This window comes from Ailuropoda melanoleuca, chromosome 14, assembly GCF_002007445.2.
Source record: "Ailuropoda melanoleuca isolate Jingjing chromosome 14, ASM200744v2, whole genome shotgun sequence".
Lineage (NCBI taxonomy): Eukaryota > Metazoa > Chordata > Mammalia > Carnivora > Ursidae > Ailuropoda > Ailuropoda melanoleuca.
This window is the reverse complement of record NC_048231.1, coordinates 69933801-69951753: the sequence shown is the minus strand read 5'-3', so window position 1 is coordinate 69951753 and position 17953 is coordinate 69933801. Positions and strand designations below refer to the sequence as shown.

The following is a 17953-nucleotide window of genomic DNA, read 5'->3' as shown; positions in this document are numbered from 1 at the left end:
CTGTTTCCGATGGATCCCCGCGCCCCTCCGCTAATTCCCTAACCAAAGGAAAAGGGAAGAGCGCCGGGGAGGTCTCGGTCAGTGTTCGGAGGGAACTGGCTTCGAGGGGTCCCTGAGAACGCCAAGACCCCGCGAAATAGGGTGTACCTACTCCCAGCAGCCGTCTCTTTCGAGGCACACGGATAAATTGGCTGGACCTCCCTGCCGACCCGGCGGGCGGGGCTGCAGCAGCGCAGAGCCGCCTCCAGAGCGGCCGCAGCAGCGCGAGCAGGACGCGAACCCAGGTGCGGCCGTGCGGCTCCGCGGTGAGCAGGTGAGCCCGCGGTGAGCCGGTGAGCCCGCGCCCGGGTCTGAGAGTGATCCAGGTGAGTCCGCGAAGGAGCAGGTGAGTCGGCGCCCGGCTCCGCGGCGGATCCAGGTGAGCCCGAGTCCACCACTCCAGCGTCTCCGTCAGAGCCCGGTGCTGGGACTCGATCAGTTAGCGGGCAAAATGGGTTGAAGTGGCGAACGCAGCCGGCTGGTGATTCAGGCTCCGGGCCTGGGCACAGTTGCGGCTCCCAGGGCTGGGGTCAGGAGATCTGAAAGGACCTCCTACTAAGTGGGTTCAGGGTATTTTAGCCTTAAAAACAAATCAGGCAAATGAGATGATGTGTATGGGAGAGGCGGCTGAGTGCTTATTGTATTAGTGCTGAGCGTTAATCATTCTCTTGAGGACCTTGGCCAAAGTGCTTCTTTTGTAAACGATGGTACAGCCTGGGTCTGTGCCCCTGAGTTTTGAGTAACTGCGTGGGTAAAGCATGAGCTGCGGACGGGAAGACACGGCCACCACTTTAGGGGTGTTTTAAGATTGAAAGTCAGCGCATGCTGAGGCAGTGAGAGAGATTGGAAGCAGAAAGCAGATAACAGAAAGATAAGAAGCAAAGATACAGGAAGTAAAAGCAAAGCAAAACAAACAAAACACTGCCTGGAAACAGCCTAGTGGGTCCCCTAGCTCGGTGGGGCGCGCAGGTGAGCAGCAGGAGAGCTGTGTGGGTTGCCGCGTGGGTGGGGACATGACCCTGAACAGGTCACTGGAGTCAGAGGCGGTCTCTGGTGAAGAATACATTGGTTTCCGCTGGGATTTTAAAGTTACCAGAGGAGGTGTAGAAACGGATGCAACATGTAGGCAACAAGTTTTCCTTTGACAGATTGTCAAATGATAAGGTATAAACATGTAATTGGGTTAGTAGATAAATTGCAAGGTGCTATGTTTTTCTATACCTTGAGGAACATTCAAAGAGGAATCTCTAGAAGAGCATTTAGTGTAAATAATTAGACTTTCGGATCAAAGTGTTACAAAACAGCACAACAAATTATTATTCTAGGGCTCAGTTGTCTATGGCAGCAGAACGTTATATTTAAATGTATTTCAAGAATGTGTCCCTTTGTTTTAGATAGCTAACTACTAGTTTAAAATAGATGAGAATATAAAATATTCTAATACTTTGAAATATATACTAAAGTCAAATAAAACATTTGCTAAACTCTACATGAAAACGAGTGAAATAATAACATAGCCAAGTTCAGCTGCTTTGCAAAAGACTGGTATTATGCTTGGATGCTGCCATTTCCTTTGCTGTCCTATTTGAGGGCTGAGGGGATGATTGTCACTGCAGAGTTACATCTGTGTGCCCATCAGGCCTGTAATACCTAAATGGCCTTCCCACTTTTCAGTTTATCAGTCCCAGAGCCTTCCTAGGTACATCTTTTTTTTTTTTTTAATCCTGTTCTTGTGTTATAAAACTTGCCTATTTGATGTTTTAAAAAAATTTGAAAGGGGAGAGAAAAGGCAGGTTACATATATCCATGAGTCAGATAAAGCCTCAATTATTGGAAAGGGTTTGTTGATTGAATGGGAAATGAGAAATGAGGGGATGGAGGATGTGGTGATACTATTTGAACTTTGCATACTATTTCTTCCTAAATGGTAAGACGTTCAGAACAGGCACTCAGGCTTAGTTTTGGCTGAAAGACATTAAAAGTATTTTTCTTAGGCAGTGTTTATATGAGGAGCCTCTTAGCACTTTCTCATAAGCTCCCAGGGACTGCCTCCTAATACCTTAGAGGCAAGGTACTTGTCACTAAATTGTTACTTTAAATCTTGCTTTAGTATATCTTATATGGCTCTAATGGAACTTAACAATCAGAATATGTACTATTAGTTACTTTTTTAAAAACAGGAAATGAGTGTGGGCTATGCAATTCCTTCTGTTAGTTATTCTCATTTGAGCCTGTGTCCACTGGAAAAAAATAACTATTGTCTAAGTAAGATCTGTATTTATTTATTTTTATTATTTTTTAATGTGTAGATGCTCTGGAAGTAGAGGCTGTCCTTGGCTGGTATAGCAGCTCCTCTGTCTCACCTAGAACCTAATCTCCTTCTCGCTTTCTTTCTGCTATCCTCAGTGTGTAGTTTCCATCTTCCAGGTAACCTCATGGTTGCAAGATGACTGCTGAGGTTCCAGTCATCACACCCACATTCTAGACAGGAACTGGAGAAAAGGGAGAAAGGCAGAAGGGCACCTGGTGGCTAAGTAAGATTTAACAGCTTCCACTTAAGGTTTTGTGGTAGATTGTCTACAAAGATAGCTGCCAGTAATTCTTGCTTAGCTCACTATTCCCATCAAGGAGTGGAATTTATTTCACTTCTTCTTGAGTTGGGACTGGCCCTGTGACTTGCTTTGACTAATAGAATGCATTGGAAGGCCTTTCCAGGTCTTACTACTTCTGTTTTTGCCCTCTTGGGATCTAGCTGATATGTAAAGAGGCTTGCCGGAGACTACTGAATAATGAACAACCATGTGAGGAAAAGTCTAGCCAGTCCCCAGCTAATCCAGCTACCTCACTTGAGGTAGCAGTCATGTGCTTGAAGCCATCTTGGATGTGCCAGCCCCAGCTGAGCACCAGTAGGCACCATATGGAATATAAGAACCACCCAGGTAAGCCCTGCCAACTTGTAGAATTGTCCAGGATAATAAGTCGTTGCTGAATTGGGCTGAAACATGATCAATCGGCCCCCTTTTTCCAAACGCCAGGATGTCCAAGAAGTGAGGTTCATTAATGGTATCTTTGGCTGCACTGGCCATGGTAGAGATTTGTACAACATCACAGCAAGCCCTCTGGGATGGTTACCCACACGCTTGGCATTGATGGGATTGGGTCACCCGCATAGGCTGCTGAGCTCCTGGGTTCAGCGTCAGCCCTTCTCTGCTCTGCAGCTTCTGTGCCTGCATCATCTCCAGTGGCCCCTGAACCCTCTCTGGGCGCACTGTGAACACCCAGCTCCCTGCTGCTGTCAGGTCACCCAGCTCTTGTTCTCAGAGTGGAACCCCGATTGGACCATATCGGTTTGCAACCGGCCCGTGGCGAGGCCATTGCTGTGGTGTGGATTCGCTGCTATCCCTTACTTCTTATTCCTTTCCTAGTCAGCCCTCGCAGGAGAGGGACGTGGTCCTTGAGCTCTGAAGACACTGAATCCAGTTCTGGCTACATGCCTTCCTGGCTACATGACCTTGAGCAGGCTTGATCACTTTTTGCCTCAGTTTTCTCATCTGCAAAGTGGGACTAAGGATACCCACTTCATAACATTATTGTGAAGATTAAGGCTGGAGTGCCTGTAAACACATGGTGTGTGGTCAGTAAACGGTGGCCATGACTATTCATGTTTTATTGTAACTTACACAGCAGCTACGTGCTCCCTTTGTGAAATTCATGATTGAAAAGTCAGCTATCCATCAAGTGATACTTTCTCATAGATGTCTGTCATAAAATGAGAATTTTTTTCCCCACTGAAAAGTTTATTTTCAACCCTGTTACTACATTTAACAACTTCCTTTAAAACACGGCAAAACTTTTTTCAAAATCATGAATCAAGAGGAACATTATCTGATAATATACTTAAAGATAATCAGAAGTCTTTGTGCACCATATACCCCTGGTTTTGCTCTGTCTGGGGTGAATGAGGAGGTAGAAAGCATGAGGTGTCCCTTCGCATTCTGTGTCACATGGTCCCCCACCGCAGCTTTTGGGTGGGACTTACACTGCTCCCCTGGGACAGAGGCAACTGAAGAGAAAAACTAGGGACATCTGGGTGCTTTTGAAGACACACTTTCTATTTGCTCTAGGCTGTGCCTTATGTGTACATATAAGCTTCCGTGCAGAGAGGGTTTAAAAATTTTTGTAAAGTGGACTCTCTCATAATCGCTTATTGCATAGCTCGGACTAGGGATGATACACTTTGTTGATGCATTTACTTGATTTTTTTTGGTATGTGTTTATAGTGAGGACAGGTTTGCCATTCTGTTTATGATGTACCTTTAAAATTACTGTGTGCATTATATATTACTTCTGTAAAGACGAATCCTCAAAGGGGACCTTTTGCCCTTCCTAGACTGTAAAGCACTATGTAAATGTAGGCATCCCTATAATTCTTTAAGTTGGATACACCCTAACTTGGTTGCGATATTTCCTTTTGTAACACTGGAGGGCCAGGGGGTGCCATATGTAGATAATGATGATTGATTGTGTGAGCTTGAGTACGACATGGGCTTTATAACCGCTGGTCAGAGTATACACTCACATCTCAGTGAATCTCTCGATAGGAGGCAAGGGCAGGATGCTTTTCCTAAAACAATGAGTTTTTACTTATTTATAAACCAATCTACTCTTATCAAGTTCAGACAAGACAGGAGGGTATGAGACCTCCCTCCCATCCCCCAGAGGTAGGCAGCCACTGCTAAGAGTCTATTATCCTCCACGTAGCAATTTTCTGTACATTAACAAACATGTACTCACAAGATTTGCTTCTATTTCAACACAAATGGTATCATACTGTATTTGTTGTTATGGCATCTTTTCTTTTCTTTTCTTTTCTTTTTTTTTTAAGATTTTATTTATTTATTTGACAGAGATAGAGACAGCCAGCGAGAGAGGGAACACAAGCCGAGGGAGTGGGAGAGGAAGAAGCAGGCTCATAGTGGAGGAGCCTGATGTGGGGCTCAATCCCATAATGCCGGGGTCACGCCCTGAGCTGAAGGCAGATGCCCAACCGCTGTGCCACCCAGGCGCCCCCATGGCATCTTTTCTTTACATATCTCTAGGCCTGGAATGTATTTCCATTGCAGCGTCTACATGCCATTTTATTCTTTTTAACAGCTCCAAAGCATCCCCTTGGATGGCAGGACCAAGATCAAACCAATCCCACGTGGTGATCATTACCAAATAGGCTGTATCTAAAACTAAACACTTTACTAGAATTTTTCAGAATTATTAAACCAATTTTTAATAGACTTTATTTTTTAGAGCAGTTTGAGATTTACAGCAAAACCAAGCAGAAAGTACAGAGATTTCCCAACTAACCCCTGCATCTGCACATGCCCAGCCTCCCCGCTATCAACATCCCTATCAGAGAGTGGGACATTTGTTATAATCCATCAACCTACATTGACACATCATTATCATCCAAAATTTACAGTTTACATTAGAGTTCATCCTTGGTGTTGTATACTCTATGGGTTTTGACAAGTGTGATGATATGTACCCACCATTATAGTATCAGAGTAGTTTTACTGCCCTAAAAATCCTCTGCACTCCACCTCTTCATTCCTTCTGCACCCCACCCCTGGCCATCACTGATCATTTTACTCTCTTCATAGTTTTGCCTTTTCCAGAATGTTCTATAGCTGGAATCATTCAGTATACAGCCTTTTCAATTTGGCTTCTTTCACTTAGTAATGTGCATATAAGTTTCCTCCAGGTTACTTCATGGCTCGATAGTTCATTTCTCTTTTGTGTTAAATAATATTCCATTGTGGGGATATACCACAGTTCATGCATTCATTCATCTACTGAAGGACATCTTGGCTGCTTCCAAGTTTAGGCAATTATGAATAAAGCTGCTATAAACATCCCCATGTAGATTTTTATGTGGGCATAAGTTTTCAGCTCATTTGGGAAAATATCAAGGAGTGTGATTGCTAGATCATATGGTAAGAGTATATTTAGTTTTGTAAGAAACTGGCAAACTGTCTTCCAAAGTAGCCATACCATTTTGCATTCCCACCAGCAGCGAAAGAGAGTTCCTGTTGCTCCACATCCTCACCACCATTTGGTATTGTCAGTATTTTGGATTTTGGTCATTCTAATAAGGATGTAGCAGTATCTCATTTTTGTTTTAATTTGCAATTCCCTATTGACATATGATGTTGAACATCTTTTTGTATGCTTATTTGCCATTTTTATATCTTTTTCGGTGAGGTGTCTGTTCAGATCTTTTGCTTATTTTTTTAATCAGGTTTTTAGTTTTCTTATTGTTAAGTTTTAAGAGTTCCTTTTTTTAAATTTTATTTATTTACTTGAGAGAGAGAGCAAGAGTGGGTGGGTGCAGGGTCAGAGGGAGAGAGAAAAGCAGAATCCCTGCTGCTGAGCAGGGAGCCCAACTCAGGGCTCAATTCCAGGACCCTGGGATCATGACCTGAGCCAAAGGCAGACGCTTAACCGACCGAGCCACCCAGGCGCCCCTAAGAGTTCCTTCTAACACTCTTGTATCAGATATATTTTTGGCAAATATTTTCTCCCAGTTTGTGACTTGTCTTCTCCTTTTCCTGACTTGATTTTTTCTAATTACTGAAAAAAAAAATCATGCCCATTATGGCAAGTCTAACAAAGCAAAGATGAATTAAGAAAAGTGCAATAACCTTCTCTTTCCCTCTGATTGAACTCTTTGAGGCAACTAACCTGAATAGTTTGATTTGTAACCTTCTATATCTTTCTTTGCTCAAATGCTCATTTTTTCTTTATATTTTGCCTAAAAATAAGATTCTTTACGTATTTATCCATAACTTTTTTTTTTTTTAGTAATCTCTACACCCAGCGTGGGGCTCAAGCTCATGCTCTGAGATCAAGACTCACATGTTCTATTGACTGAGCCAGCCAGTCGCCCCCATAATTTTCTTTTAAATATACTCCCTCTATATAATACATCACTGACATATTCCTAGGCAAATATGTATAAATATAACTTATTCTTTTTCATGGCTGTACAATATTTCTTGGTACAGATACCATAATTTTGTCAGTTGCTCCTTAATTGTGGGTATTTAGGGTGTTTCCATACTTATTTTCCTTTTCTGTTTTTAACAATGATGGTGTTTTTATTCCTGTAGGAGAAATCTCCTAAAGTGGGACTCCTGGATCCAAGGTGATATGTATTGGTAATTTTAATGGGTATTGCCAAATTATTTTCCCGAAAATTGTAATGATTCATACTCCCACCAGCACGGTAAGAGGTATGCATTTCCCTGCATTCTCATCAGTGCTGGTGTTAGCAGTCTTTAAAATGTTTACCCATCTGTTAGTATTGTTTTTTTTTAAGGTTTTATTTGAGAGAGAGAGAGAGAGAGTGAGAGCGAGAGAGAGCACACTTGCAGGGGGGAGGGGCAGAGGGAGAGGGAGAAGCAGACTCCCCGCCAGGGAGTCCAATGTGGGCTCAATCTCAGGACACCGAGATCATGACCTGAGCTGAAGGCAAATACTGAAACGGCTGAGCCACCCAGGCCCCCTCTGTCAGTATTGTTTTAATTTGCATTGTTTTTACAACCAGTGGCACGGGGCATCTTTTTCTAGGCATGTGTGTTGGTCATTTATATCTTTGCCCACGTGTCTACTAGGTTTAAATGTAGTAGCCTTTTACAGGCTAGAGTAGGACACAGCAGAACAAAGCAGCCAGTGCAGGCACCAGATTTATGGTGGGCAGGGTGCAGGGTTCCGCCCTCTGGGCAGCTGCCGTCCCCACAATAGGACAGTGATGCCCACCAGTGATGCCCCGCCCCCACCCATCTGTGCGTCCACTTGCAGAGCTGCGCCAGAACGTCCGCGCGGCTCTGTTTGCCAACCTTTTAGACTCTAAACTTACTACACTTTGCTCCTCAATGCCTATGGTGCTTGGTGCATAATTAGGCCTCCAAAGGGTTGGCTAACTGAATAAAAGCATCTGCAAGAGCTGGTGGGCCTCAGGTGGTGGTGGTGGCGATGGGTGTGTGTGCACGCGCATAAATGTCAGGCATTCAGGCCGGCCCTTGGGTAGGGGCTGGGGTCAGGAAGTTCAGCCTGGGCATGGAGGAGCGGTACCCGGCAGGTGGGAGCCCCTTGCTTTCTACGTTCCTTTACCCACTTCGCTTGGCTTCTCTCTGCTGTTCCCTCTCTCTGCAACTTGAAGTAGGAGTCGCTGTCCCTTCCTCAGAACTCCCTCCCACCCCCAGCTTGAGGGGTCAGGAGATTGTGTTAGATGAAGCCAATTACTCCCCAGAATATTCCTCCCAGAGAAGGTGAATTCTACACACTAACCATTGCCTTGTGTGTGGTTCGAAAGGAACTGGCTGAAGCCCAAAGCCAGAGCTCAGAAAAAAATCATGACCAGCTATTAATGATTAAAGGAACTAAGTGTGTGTGTGTGGGGGGGGGGAGTTGAGATGCAAGGTGAATGGGGGGGATGGGGAAAAGAAATTGAGTGGACAACAAAAACCATTTTACTTATCAATTTTCTTCCATTCATTCATATAACAGATTTTAGACAGGTTCAGGATTTCCAAACTTTTTGAAGTCAACAAATTATATGAGTATCTGGAGAAAACAGTTGACAACTTCTCTCACAAAAGCACAGGTTATATGCACAAAAGTCTCACATACCGTTTGGGGGGACTTCATCACCAAAGACCTCTAAGTTCTTTGGTTCTTTGTCAGTAGCCTCAGAGGAGGACAGATATCCTAGAGGTAGCTGACTTCTTAAAGGACTATTACCACATTATAATTACTTTTTCCCCCCAAAGCTAATTAAAGCACCCACAAAGCATTAAAATTTTCTTAGTAGGATTGAGTCGCAGTGGAACAGTAAGGAAGGGATAGAAACGTCTGTTGCCAAAAGCACATGAATGCCAGGTGAAGATTAGAAAAGCCTTATAAGAAAGATAAAAGGCATACTTTTCACTTTGAACTTGAAAAACATCCACTCTGCACAGAAGCAGGTAGCCAAAGTTAAACGTGACAAAAACAAACAACAGGGTTCAGAGCCGTAATCATAGGCATTTAAAGCTGTAGGGACTTTTTAGAAGGTGCGTCATGCATTTACCCTCAGGGCATTTTTATACTTTTATTGCATAATTTTGTCATATTTTCCTGTTCTAAACCTCAGTGTCAGGGGCACCTGGGTGGCTCAGTCGTTAAGCGTCTGTCTTCGGCTCAGGGCGTGCTCCCAGGGTCCTGGGATTGAGCCCCACATCAGACTCCTCCTCTGGGAGCCTTCTTCTTCCTCTCCCACTCCCTGCTTGTGTTCCCTCTCTCGCTGGCTGTCTCTCTTTATGTCAAATAAATAAATAAATAAAATCTTTAAAAAAATAAAAAATAAAAAAATAAACCTCAGTGTCATCTCTATCATCATTTAATAGGAAAAGGCCTTGCAAGGTACCCGGGCCAGGGGCCACGATGCCCTCATGTGACTGGGGGCCAGGCAGGACTGATGCAGCCATCAGGCCTGGAAAGAAGGCCCAGAAGTGGAGGGAGGTCCTCCTCCTCCATGGAGGGGCCGAGGTTTCTATCCTGAGGTCTTCAAAAGGTCCTCGCCCTCTCAGGCGTTGGCTGTGAGTGCAAATCTCACAGAGGTCATTTCCTTAGGATTTGCTGATTTCCTTTTCTCAATTGCCAGCAACATGCTCACTATCCTGGGACTTTGAACACGGGTTATTCTATATTAATAAATGCCATCCCCTTACATCCACATGTCCTATATCTCTGAACAGAAATCATTCCAAAAACATAACAGATGGTTTGACCTTACTCAACTGAATGGACTATTTTGTTTTGGAGGGATGGGGGGAGAGCCCCCCAGTGGTTAATGGCCCGGGAGGACCGCATGTGGCCTCGCACAAGTTCCCAGTATTGGCCTGCTTTCCAGGTACTTTCCAGAAGTACAGAGGAGAATGTGGGTCTGCAGACCTGGAGGCAGGAGAATGAGGCTGCTTTCTTCAAAATTAATGAGTTCCAAGCAGAAGCAATCTTTTCCCACAACGCACAATGCTTTCTTAAATGCCAGGAAAACTCCACTTTTTTCCTTTTTCTCTGCCCATCCTTGTCCTTTGATTTTCCAGTGGCATCCCAAGTGTTGTCCACTGTTTATGCATCTCCAGCACAATGCTGTTCTTCAGCCAACACCCCCCTCCCGCCCGCCTCGCTGATGGGGAGCTTGCTCAAATATGCAGGAGCTGCCTCCCTCACTGTCTTCAGGTTTTATCCGAAGCCCACCTTCTGAGCTGAGCGCACTTTCGCCAACATAACAGGAGACTACAGTTCCTCTCTAGCTTCCTTGGTATTTTACCTTTTCACTGAATTCCAAGCAGAGGAAACATTCGAAAATCACAGCTTTCGTATTCTGAGGCTGAAAGCCTTGGTGAGTGCTGCACCAGTCATTACGCTGTTGTCTCTTCGTTGCAAACCCATCCGTTCTCTGTTCTGCGTGGCTGGGCTGGGACTTGGCAAACCCTCCTGTTTCCCCCTGCCCCCCACCTAGTTAGGCTCTGCCAGTAGGGGGCGCTCGATAGAACCTGAGGCTGCAGGGGGAGGGGACTTTCTCTGGCCCCCTTCTCCCAATTTGTAGGTTCCTGTGACTATCACTTAAATAATGGTTCCCACTCTGGTGGTGACGGTTCCTCCCAGGGGGCAGCTGGATCCTATCTGATCCTGTTTGTAGTTTTTCCAACACTTGTGAAGCCAGATTCACCATACTCCTCTGAGAGACTGCAGCCCCAGCTACCCAGTGCCTCCTCCTAGAGATCGGAGTTCCAGTCACAGCAGGCCTCTGTCCAAGCTTAGACACCTCAGCACCCACCATCCATCCACTGCCCCCTCCTCAGGGCTCTGGGTCCCAGGTCTGGATGTCATCTTTCTCTGAGCAGCTCAGAAGCGCAGCATCCGTGGAAGCAGCTTGCTCTCTGTGTCTGAAGAAATTAGCCTTCCCTTGCTGGAGAACTTTCTTGTGAAATGTCTCCTGAAATGAGATTCTTTAATAGCATTTTATTTTCTGAATAATGTCTTGAAATGTTGAGGTAAGAGCGATGGTAGGAAAAAAATCTAACCTTGGCCTCTTGCCTTGCTCACCGCCTTGTCTAGCAGTAGATCCGTTTGCTGCCCTCAGGCAAACCCCTGGCTGTAGTGACCATTGGATTCAGTTGCATAGATACAATGCAATCATGAAAGGACTCTTTCTCAGCGCAATGGCTCACGCTTTGCAAACAGCTGGTAAAAATTGAGAGCTTGAAGAAGATTAGGTTTCTTTCTTTCTTTCTTTCTTTCTTTCTTTCTTTCTTTCTTTCTTTCTTCTTTCTTTCTTTCTTTCTTTCTTTTTCTTTCTTTCTTTCTTTTTCTTTCTTTTCTTTCTTTCTTTCTTTCTTTCTTTCTTTCTTTCTTTCTTTCTTTCTTTCTCCTTCCCTTCCTTCCTTCCTTCCTTCCTTCCTTCCTTCCTTCCTTCCTTCCTTCCTTCCTTCCTTCCTTCCTTCCTTCCAACGGATGCCTGTAGCACTAGGATATGCAAAAGGAGTCAACATGTCCTTTTTTTTACTCTTCAAACCAGGCGCATGTGCTCCACTTAGAAGGAAACTGGCAAGCACCATTGCGAGACACGTTTCATCAGCCCTGTACAACTGCCCAAGAGAAAGAGTACTTTGTAGCGCATTTGTCTGAGAATTCCTCATGTGGTCCAACAACTGTGTGGTTTGATTGTGCCTGTCATGACTCACTTTGAAACGGGCAAGTCAACCTTCAGAAAATGTATCATTCAGCCCGACGTATTATTCGGTCATTGAAAGCTGTTGTCTTTGGCCACGGAGCCGATCCTTCCCTAAACACCTCTTCCTCCTCCACACCTCTTTCCTCAGAGCCGGGCAGTGGTCAATGATTTCACACTAAAAGTCCAAAGCGTCTCAGAATCTGCTGAGCTGTCCCTTCTGAGCTGTGATGTCCTCTACGCTGCTGCCTTTTCTTGGCTAAGTTTGCGTTTGAGCAGAGCCTGCGACAAGGGCTTTGCTGCAGGCAGTTTGTTGGGAGCTGATTCCAGGAGAGGGGACAGTGAGGCAGGGAGGAGACAAGGAGAGTGTGAGTGGAGGCTGTCTCTCGGTCAGGACCTGCAGGAGGCATACAGAAGCCTCCAACTGCCGTCGCTGGGCCTCCTGCCGCGTTGCTCCTGGAGCATTTCTCCTCTGGCTCCCTTGGCCCATTGATGGCAGGCTACCCAGGGCTCTTCACTGCCTCATACTTGGGGTCGAGGGTAGAGTGGGACAGCGTGGGAATGCGGAAGGGTGCAAGTGAGCTGGAGGGGCTTTCATGGTTCACAAGGAACTGTCCCCCGCAGCTTAGCTCCCATTAGAGGGGATGGATGGAATGGACATGGTGACCACCTCAGATCAGACCCTTAGCTTCCTCTCTGATGAGCCATGAAATCTTGGTCAAAAAGCCAAACATCGCTTTCCTTGTCAGATATTAGCATGCTAATAGGGATAATAGTACTTTATCTCATGGAGTATTGTGCTCAGTAAAAATTAGCTGTGGTTACCCAACCATAGTCTCCTACTCCAAATTGTGTCCAGAGCTCCCTTTTCTCTTTCAAGGCAAGCATAATTTCTCTGTGCTTCCATATTTCTCCATGGGAATGTGGAGCCCTGTGTCAGCGTAGGAAGCATATCTTCTCTCTCCTGCCACATACATCAGGGTCTCACAGCTTAGCTACCTCTCTGAGGACTCCCACATGGACTCCCTTCTCCTTTGTCATCTCTCTGCTCCTCTGCCTTCCTGACCTGTCTGTCCTCTGGGCACAGAGGGGCTGCAGGGCATAAGCCCTCATTGTGCCCTCCTGTTTCTGGCTGGAGCCCTGTGGGGCTGGTGTCACATGGTGTTTTCTTTAAAAAAAATTCACTGCAGCTTGCTGTATTTTCTTGTAAGTGCTGATATAAACATTGTAATACTTATAGTACTTAGATTAATGCTGATGCTTTGACCGTCTAATACAGATAAGCTAAAGTGGTTTGGTTAATATCAGTGTTCAGGGGCCTGAACTTTCCAAATTGTCTACAGTCACAGTAGAACTTACTTACATATTTCTGGGTTAAAAATGCCATATCTTCTGGCAAAAAGGGATTTTTTTTCAGATAATAAAAATTATGTAAAAATTAAGCTTTTTTTTTTTTTTTAACCTTGGCTGCCAGGATGCTCTGAGCCAAATTGTTATGTTTCTGTATAATGATTATACTTCATTACTGTTTTTGCATATATCCATTTTTCCCTCTGGATATTTAATTTGTCTTTTAATTATCCTAATATATAGTGTTTTTAAAATTGTAAGCTCACTCAAATCCACTTAGGGCAGTGTATAAGTAGAAAACAGTACATGAATTATTGGATGTATCATTACCCCATGAAAATATACAGTTATTGTTGGTTTTTGGTCTTTTTGAGTATAGTACTTTTCAAAGCCAGGGTTGGTTGATTGATTGATTGATTGATTGATAGCATGCGTTCATGCAAGCAGGGGGTGCAGAGGGAAAGGGACAGAGAGAATCAAGATGCAGGGCTTGATCTCACAACCCTGAAATCATGACCCTGAGATCATGACCTGAGCTGAAATCAAGAGTTGGATAGTGGGGTGTCTGGGTGGCTCAGTTGGTTAAGCATCTGCCTTTGGTTTGGGTTGTGATCCCAGGGATCACATGATCCCTGGGATCGAGTCCCACATCGGGCTCCCTGCTCAGCGGTGAGTCTGCTTCTCCCTCTGCCTCTGCCTGCCTCTTTCTCTCTCTCTGTCAAATGAATAAATAAAATCTTTTAAAAAATTATTTAAAAAAAAAAAGAGTTGGACGCTTAACCAACTGAGCCACCCAGGTGCCCCATTAAAGCCAGATTTTTTTTTTTAAGATTTTATTTATTTATTTGACAGAGAGACAGCCAGGGAGAGAGGGAACACAGCAGGGGAGTGGGAGAGGAAGGAGCAGGCTCCCAGTGGAGGAGCCCGATGTGGGACTCGATCCCAGAATGCCGGGATCACTCCCTGAGCCGAAGACAGATGCTTAACGACTGCACTACCCAGGTGCCCCTAAAGCCAGATTTCTAAAGCCTGTTACACAAGATGTTGGTAGTTTCCATTTTATTAACTGTTTAGTAATTCAGAAGACATGGTATTTTGGTTAGGATGTTTTTGGTTACAGGTTACTGAAAATCCCATTTAATGCACAGGCTTGACCATCAGAGGAGATTCACTGGGATTTGTCCCCCAAGTGCTTGATGAGCTCCAGGAGTGGTTTGATCTGGGTTGTGTTTCTGGCTCTATTTCTCTTAGCTTCTCCTTGCTTGACTCTCCTCTGTATTGGCTCTTTCTTGAGACTGGCTTCCCTTGGCAGGGGTGGGGGATGCCAGCGCCCTCCGATGAAGGATGAAGGCCCTGTGCTTCACTCTGCTCGAGTCACACTAGGGGAGCTCAACCCTGAACCAGACACCAGAGCCAGGGGAATGGGAGTGCTTTGACTGGGCCAAACTCATCAGATCCTGCTTGTAGCTGCAAACCCCATACAGTCCACTGGGAGGGGGAGCGAGTTGAAGACAGAGAGGGAGGTCTATTGCCATCTCCATTGAACAGGGCGAATGAAAAGAGAACATGGGAAGGACTTTGACCCACCATGAGGAGAGCTACTATAAAACTGTGTATTTGCATTTATTTGCCACAGATGATGCCAGATTATGCCTTGACGGGCCTTGTAAGTTCTAGCAGAACACTCATGTTTTTGTTGGCCTGCAGAAAGCATTTGCCTTGCAACGCCTCTTGAATGGGGTAGGTGGAATGCTTCCTGCAATCATATGCCTTATACGTCACATTTCTCCACCAGATGCTTGCAGTTTTATAGAGCCCATCAACCAATGGGCAGCTGATTTGAGATCTGAGTTTAGTGCATCAGAGGAGAGGCAGGCGCCCAGGGAGCAGACTTGGGCTTGGCTCAATGTATCCACTAAATGCTTGACACCAGGAAAATCCTTAAAGGAGTGAATATACTTCTGAGAAGAGTGCTCCAAAAAAGCAATCTAGAAACTTTGTCCTCTTGCTTAACCAAGGAATATGCTACTTCTTTTAAGAAAATAACGCTTTTCTTTCCCAGTTCCTGTATTTTCCTATATCTAGTTATAATTAAGGTCTGCAGGAAGCATTTAGTAGAGGGTTTTCAGAACTTATGGAAAAGATGATGCCTGGAGAGCACGTGCGTCCATACGCATGCGCACGCTTACACCCAGCCACACAGTGACTGCGTCCCTTTCCTCCCGCAGGTTTTTCATTGCTGGACTAATTGTAGGACGATGGCGTCTGTCAGAGGCCTTTTCCTGGAAAAGTACTGTGGCTTTCAGGTTCCTTTGCAGAGCTTGGCTTGGCCATAGCCACAGCATAGGCAACGCTGGGTTTGTGAGTGAAATGATCCAGGGCAGAAGAATGAGAATACTGGCTGGGTGAGAATGGAACATGCCCCGAGAGACAACCTTTGCCATTTCTGTACCCTTCAGATGTCCTGAGAGCCTGTCCTCTGTTGGGTGAGGCTAGGGTGCCTGCATCTCACCAGGGCTGGGAGTGAAGTACGAACTTTGTGGCTTTGTCCTCAGTGAGGAAAACCAGGCCAAGGTAGCCTGAGATTCTCTTTATAACAGGAAAGATGCTGTGTATTCCAGGTGTTGTTGCCATCTTTTTGGTAATTTGGTAATTACTGTCAATGCCTCTCCCCACCTGTCTTCATTTCTACCTAAAAAAGCAGAAATGAAGAAATCACAAAGGCCATTTGCTGACTCCACTGTGGTTTTGGTGACGGTATGAGACAATTGAGTGAACCAGGACTGATTCCTGCTCTGGGAAACGTTGCTGCACACCTGTGCCAATAAATGTGAATTTCTACCCAAATGGAGCCAGCGGTGGAGATGTGCGCGGGGGGTTCTGTGAGCGCAGCCACCAGGTGCCGAAGAGGACTAAGGAAGGTCAGGTCAGGGCTGGGGAACCAGACCAGCTAGAGGGCTCACCCTCAAAGAAGTGGTTAACCATTCAGACTACAAGGTTCCAAGGATTGTGGGTAGCTCTGGATTGATCTGACAGGGATGTGAAGCTCTGGTTCTTGGGGCCCAGCCTGCTGATCAGGGCCCTGAAGCAGAAACCCCATCATGTGAATGTTGTGAAGACTGGGATCTCTAGAAAGTCCCTCAGGTAGGCTCTGGGAGAACACTTCCAGACTTACCACAGTCTGGTCTTTAGCAAAAGTCTGGAAGATTACTCAAAGGCTATGGAATACGTCCCCAGCTCCACCTGCTGGGGATTAAACTGGGAATGCGGGAATGCTGGTCCCTGGACTCTGGCTGGGCCCAGCATCTACACAACTGCTCACTTAATTGCAATCTCAAGGTCAAGCCATCACCCTGATGTTGATGAGGACATTCATGGTGTGACACAGTCTTTGCTTCCCGGGCACCCTCAGGAGAAATGTGACCTACTTGAAGAAGAGTAAATGGCACTTCTTAGCATGAGACTTATTTATATCTTAAGGACACTGTGAACTAAGTAAGCTTCTCTCTGTGCTGGAAGTTTCTTAAAGCCAAATGGGAGTATTAAACCTGTTTATAAGGCTTTATTGTATGCATTTTTTATATTTACTAATTCCTGGCTCCATTTTATACCTTATCCTTGTTTCATTCCTTCTTTTCCACCTACTTTTTGCTTATGTTGCCCTCTTGCATTTTATGTACCCTTTTAGTCTGCCTTCCAATGGTGTGCTAGAACCTTTGTGGTTGTTAAACACTGTATTCAGGAATTTTGTGATCCCCTTGTTAATGTTGATGGCTTGAAATCAGCCAGGATGGGAGTATTTACACCATGGCTATAGGCAGGCACTACAAAACAGATCTTTCTTTTTCTTCCAGAGAACTAGTTTATCAGCATACCACTATCTCTCTTATCTAGAAAAGGTAGACTCTTAATAAATATCTTTTTAAAGTATTATTTTTAAAAGTATTATGAAAATATCTGTCTTATTTAAATATTATATGTGTTTTAAAAATAATTTTTTTTAAGCAAGCAGTACTCCCATCATGGGGCTCAAACTCACAACCCCAAGGTCAAGAGTTGCTTGCTTTACTGACTGAGCCAGCCAGGCACCCCTTAGATGTGTTTTTGTTTTTGTTTTTTTAAAGATTTTATTTATTTATTTGACAGAGAGAGAGACAGCCAGCGAGAGAGGGAACACAAGCAGGGAGTGGGAGAGGAAGAAGCAGGCTCATAGCGGAGGAGCCTGATGTGGGGCTCGATCCCAAAACGCCGGGATCACGCCCTGAGCCGAAGGCAGACGCTTAACCGCTGTGCCACCCAGGTGCCCCCCCTTAGATGTGTTTTTAAGTCTTAAGAACAGTGGCCCTGTTTTGGGTCCAAAAATGTTTCAAGGGTAAATAAATTTATGAGACTGCCTTTTATTGATGGCAAGGGAAAAATGGGATTCATCCAAAATGGGCCTTCTGGTCAACTTGGCTACCGTGCAGCTCTTCTATAAAGGAGGATATTTATGTATGTGGATGTGGTGAAAGCTGTTTACATTTCTGTTTGTCACATTTTAAGTTACACTCTGGAAGAGCTAAGTTTTTGGTAAATCTAGCAGTATCAGAAGCAAGTTGATATCCCATTCAATGTGTGATGGTTGCTAAGGGACCATTCAATGCAAATTAGGAGTAATAATAGCTCTGGTTTAAAAGGTCAGAGAATTAGGACAGGGAAGGGAAAATGAGTCCCTACAGAAGACAAGGGTTTTGCAGTGACAAATGTGGATGCCTGTTACACAACTCCTTTCTGCACTGTCCGGTGACGGAGAGC

At 45.0% G+C, this 17953-nt stretch overlaps 1 long non-coding RNA gene across 1 annotated transcript in view; it reads left to right on the top strand.

Moving 5' to 3' along the window:
- Position 1: 1 nt before the first annotated feature.
- The window catches only part of LOC117796106, a 115435-nt gene continuing 97483 nt past the window's right edge, over positions 2 to 17953 (top strand). The window contains exon 1 of the long non-coding RNA XR_004620472.1: positions 2 to 365. This is a non-coding gene — a long non-coding RNA (uncharacterized LOC117796106). The remainder of the gene's footprint in view (positions 366 to 17953) is intronic.